This window comes from Vulpes lagopus, chromosome 8 (assembly GCF_018345385.1).
Source record: "Vulpes lagopus strain Blue_001 chromosome 8, ASM1834538v1, whole genome shotgun sequence".
Lineage (NCBI taxonomy): Eukaryota > Metazoa > Chordata > Mammalia > Carnivora > Canidae > Vulpes > Vulpes lagopus.
This window is the reverse complement of record NC_054831.1, coordinates 84,034,031-84,046,760: the sequence shown is the minus strand read 5'-3', so window position 1 is coordinate 84,046,760 and position 12,730 is coordinate 84,034,031. Positions and strand designations below refer to the sequence as shown.

At 40.8% G+C, this 12,730-nt stretch overlaps 1 protein-coding gene across 2 annotated transcripts in view; it reads right to left on the bottom strand.

Moving 5' to 3' along the window:
• Positions 1–12,730, bottom strand: part of PAIP2 (poly(A) binding protein interacting protein 2) — a 24,054-nt gene extending 11,324 nt beyond the window's left edge. The window contains exons 1-2 of one of the 2 annotated variants that reach the window (XM_041766226.1): positions 12,581–12,700; positions 11,713–11,915 (exon numbers count right to left, since the gene is read on the bottom strand). The gene's annotated coding sequence lies outside the window, so the exon portion shown is untranslated. Of the gene's footprint in view, positions 1–11,712; positions 11,916–12,580 lie in introns of both variants that reach the window. The other variant, XM_041766225.1, reaches the window with a different exon arrangement.

The window sequence follows — 12,730 nt, the reverse complement described above, 5'->3', positions numbered from 1 at the left end:
GTTGAGCTTGTCTGCCTTCAGCTTGGGGCATGATCCCGCAGTCCCAGGATAGAGTACCACGAGGGGCTCCGTGCATGGAGCCTGCTCTGCCTCTGTCTCTGTCTCTCTCGTGAATAAATAAGATCTTTAAAAAAATAAAAATAAAAACACAACTGGGAACTAAATCATACCGATCTGTTGCTATGCATCAGACCCTTTAAAACTGGCAGAAATGGGGCACCTGGCTGGCTCAGTCAGTGGAGGGTGAAACTCTCAATCTTAGGGTTATAAATTTGAGCCCCATGTTGGGTGCAGAGTTTACTTAAAAATAAAATCTTAGGTGTGCCTGTGGCTCAGTTGGTTAGGTGTCAGACTCTTGGTTTCAGCTCAGGTCAAGATTTCATGAGTAATGGGATGGAGCCCTGTGTGGGGCTCCAGGTTCAGCAGGGAGTGGGGCTTGAAGATTCCTCCCACAAGCACACCCTAGCTGTCTCTCCAATCAATCTTAAGAAATAAATAAGATCTTAAAAACAAAACTGGCAGAAATGAACTAAGAAAGCCAGTAATTTCCCAATTTTTTAAAGTTCACTATTTACTTCAAAACCATGATCATGCTATAAAATTCTCAAATTATCAGAAAATAACTCAAAAATTATAATTTTGAGAAATTATAATTTTCATCCTTAATCTCATGCAAAGATTTATTATTCTTGAACTCAGGACTTCGAGATTAAGAGTCATATGCTCTATCAACTGAGCCAGCCAGGTGCCCCTTATGCAAACAATTTTTAAAATAATATCCTGGGGTGCCTGAGTGGTTAAGTGGCTGACTGTTGGTTTTGGCTCAGGTTATGACACATGCTCAGCTGGGAGTCTGCTTGAGGATTCTCGTTCTTCCTCTCCCTCTGCCCCTCCCTCTACTTACCCTCTCTCACTCTCTAAAATAACTCTTGGGGAATCCCTGGGTGGCTCAGCAGTTTAGTGCCTGCCTTTGGCCCAGGGCGTGATCCTGGAGTCCTGAGATCGAGTCCTGCATCAGGCTTCCAGCATGGAGCCTGCTTCACCCTCTGCCTGTGTCTCTGTCTCTCTATGTCAATCATGAATAAATAAGTAAAATCTTAAAAAATAAATAAATAATAAATAAATCTTTAAAAAAAAACAGTAATACTAACTCAGAACTAGTTTAATATATCTAGTAGTTGTTTGTAATAAGATTTCTCTAAATGAAAACCACAAAATAGTAAAAACAGTAATGTATCACCTTATACTTGCTTTGTTTTAAAGAATCATTAAAAATTTTTCATTTTTTAAAAATATTTATTTATTCATTCATTCATAGAGACACAGAGAGAAAGAGAGAGAGAGAGGCAGAGACACAGGCAGAGGGAGACTCAGGCTCCATGCAGGGAGCCCGATGCGGGACTTTATCCCTCGTCTCCAGGATCACACTCCGGGCTGTAGGCGGCATAAACCACTGCGCCACCGGGGCTGCCCCATTAAAAAATGTTTAGACGGGGGGGAGGGGAAAAATAAGTTTAGATAGCAGGTGTTCGTATACAGGAAATTTTGTTGGAAAAGAAACCATCAAAGTGAAAGAATGTATATGTAAACCATACACTATTTAGAGAAGAAACAAATACAAGATAGATGTACAAAACAGGTCTAATACTGGGCACCTGGATAGCTCATTGGGTTAACTGTCCAACACTTATTCTCAGCTCAGGTCTTGATCTCAGAGTCGTGAGTTCAAGCCCTGTGTTGGACTCTATATCCAGTGTGGAGCCTACTTCAAAACCAAACCAAACCAAACCCAACCCAACCCAACCCAACCCAACCCAACCCAACCCCCAGGTCTAACAAATATACATTTTTTTCCTCTCCATCTCTACTCCTATCCAGAGGTAATCAGTGTTAAGAGCTTAGTATGTATCCTTTCATATCTTTTTGCTTATATAAACAGACACAGAGGATTTTTATATTTTAAGAGAATCATGCTGTAAATAAAGATCCATACTAGTCAACATGTACAGGTATACCTCACTTTCTTTTTTTTAAGATTTTATTTATTTATTAATGAGAAACACAGAGAGAGAGAGAGAGAGGCAGAGACACAGGCAGAGAGAGAAGCAGGCTCCATGCAGGGAGCCTGATGTGGGACTCGATCCCAACCTGAGCCAAAGGCAGATGCTCAACCACTGAGCCACCCAGGTGTTTATATCTCACTTTTTAATGGATGAAGCAGCACTAATAATTACTAATAATTACTTAACTACTTCTCCCCTCTGATGCACATCTACATTCCCAGCTTTTTGTTGTTGTTACAAACAATCCTACTCTGATCACCCTTGCACACATAATCCTTTTCTATTTATGCTATCTGTATAATACACTTTAAGTGGGAATAGGAGTCAAAAGCCAAAAGCCATGAGCATTTGTAACTTTAAGACTGATTATTAGCCGAAATGTGGTAATGTACAATCTTGAAATACACTGAGTGCTCCCACTTCTCTATCTTAACAGTTCTGGACATAACTAATATATTTTATTTATTTATTTTTTAAACTTTTCACATTTATTACAACTCATTGTTCTTTTTCTCATTTTGTTTGTTTACATGCAACTAATATATTTTAGTTTTGCAATCAGACTCAAAGTAGAATCTCACTGTTTTTTCCTTTACACCCTCTGGGATATGCTTACTTGCTTAGGAAGTCTTTTCCTACTCTGAGGTTTTATTTTTATATTTTCTCTCGTTAGTTTCACTTTTTTTTTTTTTTTTACATTTAAATCTTTAATTCACATGAGACTAAGTATGATGTTAAGGATCTATATTTTCCCATGAATACATCACACACCATTATTTAACCAAGGCTTATTCCACGTATTTATAATTAAATTCCCACTTGTACTATGTTTCTAGAATATTTATTCTGTAATTATAAAATGTATACTGCTTTATCTTCAACTACCTTGAGAATTTTAAACCATAGTACAATGAATGCTTTGTACCTTTCGTCTACAATCACCAACTGCCAGTGGTCATTTTCTTTACAGAATTTTTTTTTGCTTAAACCTAAGTTGCAGGGGCTTAGGTGATTGGGCACCCGACTCAATTTCAGCTCCAGTTATGACCTTGGGGGTCAAAGAGTTTGGTCCCCATTGGGCTCTGAGCTTAGCACGGAGTCTGCTTGAAATTCTTTCTTGCCCTCTGTCCTCCCTCTCTCTATCCACACTCTTGTTCTCTTTCTAAAATAAATAAATCTTTATTTTCTTTAAAATTTTTTAAATTATTTTTATTATTTTTAAAATTTTCTTTTTAAGGTTTTATTTATTTGAAAGAGAATGAGAGCAAGAGCTAGAGCAGGGAGAGGGACAGAGGAAGAGAAGCAGACTCCCTGCTGAGCAGGGAGCCCAATGCGGAGCTCAATCCTAGGACTCTGAGACCATGACCTGAGAGGATGGCAGCCGCTCAACCGAGCCACCCATGCACCCCAATAGATAAGTACCTAAAAAAAAAATGTAAGTTACAAACATCGTGATCATTCATTGTTAAATATTTCAGCACAGTATCTTATTGTTTTGATTACAGTAGCCTTTCAGTAAGTTTTTTTTTTTTTTTTTTTAGTTTTAATACTTAGTAGTACAACTCCCACCTCCTGGTTTCTTTCTTTGGGGCAGGGGCAGTGAAAATCTTGTACATATATCTTCATACGAACTTTAAGGTTTTTGGGGGGAAGGGGGGGAACACGAGCAGAGGTAGGGGCAGAGAGAGAATCTCAAGCAGACTCCTAAGCCTGGAGCCCAACATGGGGCTTGATCCTACCATGAACATCATAGCCTGAGCCAAAATCTAGAGTTGGATGCTTAATTGACTAAGCTACCCAGGCACCTCTTCATATAAACTTCTTGTCCATTAATAGTCTGACTGGAATTTTATTAAATTTTACAACTTAATCAGGATTGATACCAGTCTTTCCAATGAACACTAAAAAATGCTGGAGGAGGGGTGCATGGGTGGCTGAGTTGGTTTAGTGGCCAACTTTTGGTTTTGGCTTAGGTCAAGATCTCAGGGTAGAGAGTGAGCTCCACGTCAGGCTTTCTGCTCAGCAAGGAGTCTGCTTCTCCTTTCCCTCTGCCCCTCCCTATACCTGCATATTTTCTCTGAAATAAATTAATCTAAAAAAATAAAAATTAAGGTGTTAGAGGACTTTAAAAAAATTTACTTGACAGTGTGATAGCAACAGAGAGAGTATGAGCAGGAGGGAGTGGGAGAGGCAGCCTCCCTGCTAAGCTGGGACCATGACTTGCACCAAAGGTGGACGCTTAACAGACTGAGCTATCCAGGCGTCCCTGAATGACATATTTTCAAAGAAACCTTTAAAAGCCCTCAAGTGGGGCAGCCCGGGTGGCTCAGCGGTTTAGCACCGCCTTCAGTCCAGGGCGTGATCCTGGAGACCCAGGATCGAGTCCCCTGTCGGGCTCCATGCATGAAGCCTGCTCCTCCCTCTGCCTGTGTCTCTGCCTCTCTCTGTGTGTCGCTCATGAATAAATAAATATCTTTAAAAAATAAATAAATAAAAGCCCTCAAGTGTTGACATGAAAGTAAAATGGGAATTCAGAGAACATGGTGGAATTTTAAAGATTTATTTACTTAAGAGAGAGCATGTATATGTACTCTGATAAATGAAAAATCTTAAAAAAAAAAAACAAAACAAATGGCCAATAAATACACGAAAAGAGGCTCAATATTATCAACAATAGGGGAAGCGCAAATCAAAATCACAATGAGATCCCACTTTACACTAAAATGACTGTAATAAAAAAATAGATACTAACAAGTATGGGGTGAAGGTGGAGAAATCCCTCATTTACTGCAGATAGAACGCTAAAATGATGCAGCTGCTTTGAAATAGTATGGCAGTTCCTCAAAAGATTAAACATGGAACCCAGCAATTATACTCCTAAATATATACCCAAGAAATATGAAAATACATGCCTACACAAAACTTGTACACAAATGTTTACAGCAGTTATTATTCATAATAGCCAAAAAGTTATTAAAACCCAGTGGTCCACCAACTATATAAATACTATCTATGTCCATACTACAGAATTTTACTCGATAATTAAAAAAACAGGGATGCCTGGGTGGCTTAATGGTTGAGTGTCTGCCTTTGGCTCAGGGTGTGATCCCGTAGTCCCGGGGTCTAGTCCCACATAAGGCTCCCTACAGGGAGCCCGCTTCTCCTTCTGCCTATGTCTCTGCCTCTCTCTCTGTGTGTCTCTCATAAATAAATCAATAAAATCTTAAAAAAAAAAAAAAAAGGTTAAATACTTGATACATGCTATATCTTAAATAAACATTGAAAACATAACAGTAAGTAAAAGGAGTCCATCACAAAGTGCCACGTATTATATGAAAGCTAAGGGGTAACAAGCTTCTAAAATTGTGGTGATGGATATACAATTCTATGAATATCCTAAAAATCACTCTGCCGTATACTTTATTTTTTAAAGATTTCATTTATTTATTCATGAGACAGAGAGAGAGGCAGAGGGAGAAGCAGGCTCCCTGATGCAGGACTTGATCCTGGGACTCTGGGATTGCACCAGGAGATGAAGGCAGCCGCTTATCTACTGAGCCACCCAGGTGTCCCTCCCTTAGCTTCTGATAAACTGATCTCTTCCTTCCTCATATCTAGTGTTTCCCAACTTTATTAGAATGCTTTTCAGACTAACACTATTAATGGATACAAGTAAGAGTTCGTGAAACAATGCACACTTGGATTAAGATTGACAGCACATATGGTCCTGGGCGAATTAATTAAAGTATGGACTCAAAATATAATACCAGAAGCACTAACCCCGGGACCACGCCCTGAGCTCAAGCAACCGCTCAACCACTTGAGCCACCCAGGCATCCCTGCCCTTTACTTTAAATGAGTGACTTCTATCTAGCTCATGAGAGCTGTTAAAAAAAATATTCATTACCTACAGGGATTAGTAGGTGGCAAGAGATGTTTTGTTACATCTTTTGAGTTTAAAATGGATTATCTATTAAAAATTCAACTTCAATAAGCCCCTACTTTAATTCCATTGATTTTTTTCTACTTTTTAAATTTTTTTTAAGATTTCTATTTATTCATAGAGAGAGAGAGAATTAGAGGCAGAGACACAGGCAGAGGGAGAAGCAGCTCCATGCAGAGAGCCCGACGCGGGACACGATCCAGGGTCTCTACGATCACGCCCTGGGCTGCAGGCGGCACCAAACTGCTGCACCACCAGGGCTGCCCTTAACTTGTTCTTTCACTCTATTTTCCTTTCCTCTCTACTTAATTTCAGCCAATTTACTGTTTTTCAAGCTGACAAATGTTTTTCAACCTTTCATTTAATAAAAAATTTTAATCTATAAATCTCCTATACAGAACATAGTTCTCATCAATCTTAGCTAATTACAAATTATTTAATTTATAATGAACCACAGATTATATGGAAGAATATTTTTAAAATTTCCAAGTGGTGTGAGAATGGTGAAAATTAACAAGACAGGAAACAACAAATGCTGGAGAGGATGTGGAGAAGGGGAACCCTCTTGCACTGTTGGTGGGAATGTGAACTGGTACAGCCACTGTGGAAAACTGTGTGGAGGTTCCACAAAGAGTTAAAAATAGATCTGCCCTACGACCCAGCAATTGCACTGCTGGGGATTTACCCCAAAGATACAGATGCAGTGAAACACCAGGACACCTGCACCTCGATGTTTATAGCAGCAATGTCCACAATAGCCAAACTGTGGAAGGAGCCTCGGCGTCCATAGAAAGATGAATGGATAAAGAAGATGTGGTCTATGTATACAATGGAATATTACTCAGCCATTAGAAACGACAAATACCCACCATTTGCTTCGAGGTGGAGGGACCTGGAGGGTAGTATGCTGAGTGAAATAAGTCAATTGGAAAATGACAAACATTATATGTTCTCATTCATTTGGGGAATATAAAAAATAGTGAAAGGGAATAAAGGGAAAGGAGAGAAAATGAGTGAAAATATCAGTGAGGGTGACAAAACATGAGAGACACCTAACTCTGGGAAATGAACAAGGGGTAGTGGAAATGGTGGGCGGGGGTTTGGGGTGACTGGGTGATGGGCACTGAGGGGGGCACATGGGATGAGCACTGGGTGTTATGCTATATATTGGCAAATTGAACTCCAATAAAAAAAATAAATTTCCAAGTGGTTAAGGTTCTTTTGGTTACACTTTGGTCCCTGACTTCTAGTTTTATTTCATTATGTTATAAAATGTTGCCAAAAGAATCTTCATTTTTTGGGACTTATTACAATTTTGTTTGCAGACAGCTATGGTTTTTGCAAAATGTCCTTTGGGCCTGAAGAGAAAAATATGTGATTTCTACTTTAAGGTACACACACACAATATTTACTTTATCTGTTAAATTCTGAAAGTGGTGTTGAGAGATTATTTGACCCAGCTCATAAAATTTATCATTTTTTGAAAACTGATGTTTGGTTTAATGTCTTCCATCATAAGTTCATGTTTATTTTTCCTAGTTTCTTTTTCTGTTAAAGGATTTTATTTTTATTTATTTATTTGACAGAGTTAGCCAGATCAAGTGAGCTTGAGCATGGGAGAGAGGGTAGAAGCAGGCTCCCTGCTGAGCAAGGAGCCAAAGTGAGGCTCTCAGGGCTGGATCCCAGGACCCCAGAAACATGACCTGTGCTGAAGGCAGATGCTTAGCCACCTAAGCACCCCTTTCTTAGAGCTTCTTACATTCTATTCCTGTACTCCCCCCCCCCCAAATTTTACATTTAAGTGATGTCTACACCCAACGTGGGGCTCAAACTCACAATCCCGAGACCAAGTCACATGCTTTACCAACTGAGCCAGCCAGGCATTCCTATTTTTTACTTTTTAAAAAAGATTTTATTTCAGAAGAGAGAGTATGTGCACATGTGAGCAGGAGGGGCAGAGGGAGAGGGAAAAGCAGACTCCCCACTGAACAGGAAATGCGACTCGGAGCTTGATCCCAGGACCCTGTGATCATGACCTGAGCTGAAGGCACATGCTTAACTGAGCTACCCAGGTGCCCCTATTTTCCTATTTTTTAATAGAGGTTTTAAGATACTGCATTTATTTTCTGTGACTTACAAACTACTGAGGAGTATCAGTTTTCTCCCCCAAGTATGATATAATTGATATCAGCACCGTAACGTTTAAGGTGTACAGGATAATAATGTGACATATCTATTGTGAAATTAGGATAGATTTACACAGATCTCTATGAATTAAAACCAGGCTCTATATACCCCCAACTAATTCAAGACATTTTCTTTTAAAGTTATTTATTTGAGGGATGCCTGGGTGGCTCAGCAGTTGAGTGTCTGCCTTTGGCTAGGGTTGTGATGCCTGGGTCCTGGGATGGAGTCCCAAAATCGAGACCCACATCGGGCTTCCTACATGAAGCCTGCGTCTCCTGCTCTCTCATGAATTAAAAAAAATAAAATAAAAATTTTTTTTTCAGAGAGTGAGTGAGAGCCAGCAAGCACAAGCCAGGGAGAGAGGCAGAGGGAGAAGCAGACTCTCCACTGAGCCTAATGAGGGGCTCAATCCCAGGACCCCGCGATTATGACCTGAGCTGAAGGCAGACACCTAAGCAACTGAGTCACCCGGCGCCCCAATTTAAGACACTGAGAGTGCTTTCTCTTGTTCAGGCTATCCAACCCAATTCCTGCTCCCAGACAAGAACCTTTACTATGATTCTACTTAACCCCATTTCCTTCCTCCCTATCTCCGTGTTTAATTTAAGCAGTGTTAATTTCATACTATTTCATTTTCCCTTAGGTATAGATCTTTTAGAAGAATTTCTGAACCGAACACTTAAAATTCACATTATTGTCTGTTTACAGTTTATTAGAATCATTGCTCATCATTGTTTCTTTTATTATCTTCCCCTAACCTGACATGTTAGTTTTGGCTTTATATTTCCTCAAAAGGTTACCTGAAGGTATTTATTTCTATGCCACTGCATGTCTGAAAATGGCTTTTGCTTTCATGTTTGAATAGTAATTTTACATGAGACAGATTTAAACTTGTCCTTTCTATCATCTGCAAATATTCCAGCTTTCAGTGTTGTATTCTTTCTTTTATAAAGATCCTGTTCTGGTGAGAGTCTAACATGAGAGCTTAACACATGAAGAAATCTCACCAGATTTTGGTTAAGTGAGAGCAGTTTTTTCCTATTAATGCTATTAATGCTTTCAATCTACAAACTCACATATTCAGCTGTTTCTTCCCTCCCAAAATGCCTCTTTCACCTAATGGTTTCTAGAAAAAATTTAAATATGGAAATCTTTTAAGTCTTACAAACTTTTTCCCCTTGTTTCACCTCTAAAGAATTTTCATTAAAATTCAAATAGAAGTGTACCTGGGTGGCTCAGTTCATTAAATGCCCAACTTTTGATTTTGGCTCAGATCATTATCACAGGGTACTGGGATGGAGCCCTTTGTCAGGTTCAACACTCGGTGGGGAGTATGCTTGTCCCTCTCCCTCTGCCCCTCCTGCTCATGCTCTCAGATAAATAAAATTTTTTAAAAATTCAAATAGAGTCCTCTCTTCTTTCCTTAATCTGACTCCACAGGCACCTTTTCTTATTCCACCAGGCTGTCTTCTGAAGTACTGTGATTTCTTAAACTTAACTGTAGACACATTATTATCATAATTAGTTGTCTCTCTAGCAGTTAGTGAGAAAGGATAAAGAAATTTCTACTTCAGCTTGTTTTCCACTCAAATTTGTAAGCAGTACTGAATTTTTCGTTTTAATGTTTGGCAGTATACATTAATGATTAAAAGCAGGGGCTCTAGAATCCAAGGGCAAGTTATTTAACCCCTTCATGTCTCAGATTCCCCATCTATTAAGTGGATAATAATTACAGAATCTAGGCACAGAGCCTGGCCCATGACACTATTATCTATTTTGGTGCTTATTAAACATTTAGATCAAAGGTTGCTGTAGCAAGGTATAAGGTAAAAAATATAAAATTTCAAAAACCCGTAGGAGTCAAACATCAAAAAAACGAGGACTTTAGCCCTAATCTCAACTAGGTGTAACAAAGGTGATCCGGTGAGAATAAGGATGGCTCAGCACTGCGTATCACATCACTACTGACAAAAGCTCAAAGCACATCAGAAACGCCATTCTTATTCATAAAAACTGATACAAAAAATAAGCAGATGGGGGTACACCTAGATGGCTCAGTCGGTTAAGCATCTGACTCTTAATTTCGGCTCAGGTCATGATCTCAGGGTCATTAAGAATGAGCCCTGTGTGGGGCTCTGCACTTGGGTGTAGAGCCTGCTTAATTAAGATTCTTTTCCTTTCTCTCCACCACTCTCCTCTCCCCCTACTGCCCCACTCACTCTACAAAACAAATCAATAAATGTAAAAATATAGAAGGTTAAAAAATAAGCTGAAACAATTCAAACCTCTAAGTCTACACTATCCAATGCGGTGGCCAATAACTACATACGGCTATTTAAATCTAAACTAGAGGGGATCCCTGAGTGGCTCAGTGGTTTAGCACCTGCCTTCAGCCCAGGGCGTGATCCTGGAGTCCCAGGATTGAGTCCCACATCAGGCTCCCTGCAAGGAGCCTGCTTCTCCCTCTGCCTCTCTCCCCCTCTCCCTCTCTGTCTCTTACAAATAAATAAAATCTTTTTTAAAATATCTAAATTAGAATAAAAATACGTACCTAATAAAATAATCTCTCAAACTTTTATTTCCTCAATTTCAAAATGGGCAAGATAAAACTTGCTCTGCCTGTATAAGGTTATGATAATGAGTAACTTTGTAAATTACAAAAATATGTAAAAGCACCAAAGGAAGGGGCCTGAGGTCTTATTTTCTACCTTCTTTCACCGCTCACAACATCCATGAAATTGCTACGCTAACAACATTTTACAAATGTTTATATTTTCTATCGAAATTGGAGCATCATTCACTAGTCATAAAGGGATAAACCTGAATAAGGTGTACAGTGCTTACTGAAGTAAGAGCCTACTATAAACTTACTCTGTTCTGAAGAGGGTAGAGATCATCTACCTCAATTCATGCTCATCAGTAGCAACATATATATAATAAAACCCTCCCAGCTCCCAAGCCTTTAACCATCCCAGGGAGCTTCCACTGCCTAACACCCAACCCTTAAAGAGATAAATAGGCTGTCATTTTTGGAAAGTCACCTATCTTTATTTGTTGCAGACACTTATTTGTGAGAAAAGATTAGTCTTGTACAAATTTACAATTAACAAGTAGCATAAACAAGCTAATGTGTCCCAAATAGCCTTTCACAAACCGGAGTCAGAAGCACAAACCAGCAAACACATTAAAAATCCTTAGATCCTTTTCTTATTTCCTAACATAACCCTGTAGCGGTTGGAATATCAAAGGCTATTCTGAAGAAAATGCAAACACCACCTGCTCAACAGCAATTTGTGAAAAATCATGCCATGAAACTACAGTATTTGGCAGCACACGAAAACGGGAAGTTATCTTCTCTTGAAATAAATGTCAAAACCTGTCAGCTGTTAGACTTTTCCCCACGGAAGATCAGAAGCCAAATCCCTTCCTGAGTTTGAGGTTTCGGTGAGGTGATGGGGCTGCAAAATCTGGGCAAACAAGGCAACAAAAGGAAGCAGAAAAGGCCCCTTTTTGACTCACCAGAAAACCAAACTGCTGGCTGTTTCAATAATGTCTCGAAAAGACAAATTTCACCACAGGCCACGTAATTTTAGTGGCAGTGGGGAGTAGGCACATAGTGGAAGAGAAATGAAGAGGACGGGAATCCAAAAATATGAATCGGATGGGCCTTAAAGTTCATCTGGCTCACAACCCTCCCGGAGTAAAGGTCCAGCCCTCCAATCCTGAGCATGGGAAACGAAAATAAAATAAAAATAAACTGAAAATAAAAGAAAGAATAAAGAATGAGTGAAGGTGAAGAAAAGGGAGAAAGCGGATCAGAACGGCACTGGCCCGAGGACGACCGCAGAAGGCTCCCCTAGAGCGCTCGCCAGCCCGCCAGTCCCTCCGCCCCTTTCTCTTCCCCTGCCCCAGCTACGGGAGCAGTGCGCAAGCGCCGCAAGTAGGGGCTCCGCGTGGCGACGCGCAGGCGTAAACAGGGGAGAAACAATGAGCTTTGTTGCCGTAGCGGCGGGGGGGGGCGGGGGGCAGGGGAAAGGGTACTAGCGAGGAGGTGAAGAAGTGGAGGGGGGAAGGCACGAGAAAGTGCTATCCCGGCAGCCCTCGCGCGCCATCGAAGACCCGGATAGAGTGCTGCGAGATCCAAATCATAAATAATAATGACAATGAGAAAAAAAGCGACGGCCATTTCTCAGAGAAGAGCCGAAGTCAGTCCCAGCTCATCGCTCGGACGCGACTAAGGGTGCAAGGAATAAGGAAAGCCATACGAGACTTGGCGGCCAACAACCCGGGGGACCCTCCAGGTCCCTCAACCGTTGCCGAGGTGTTGTCCCTCGACCGCCGCGGTCGCCGCACCCTTCTGGCCGCTCTGCCCGAGGGAACCCCTCACCCAGTGCACGGCAGCGGGGACGGCAGCCAACGAATCCGGTCGGCCTCCGCGGATCTCCACAGGCAGCGCCGCTCCCCCGCTCGACGCGCGCTTCGCCCGCCGCCTCCCTTCTCCAGTCCAAACAAACACCCCAGTCCGGAAGTGACTTCA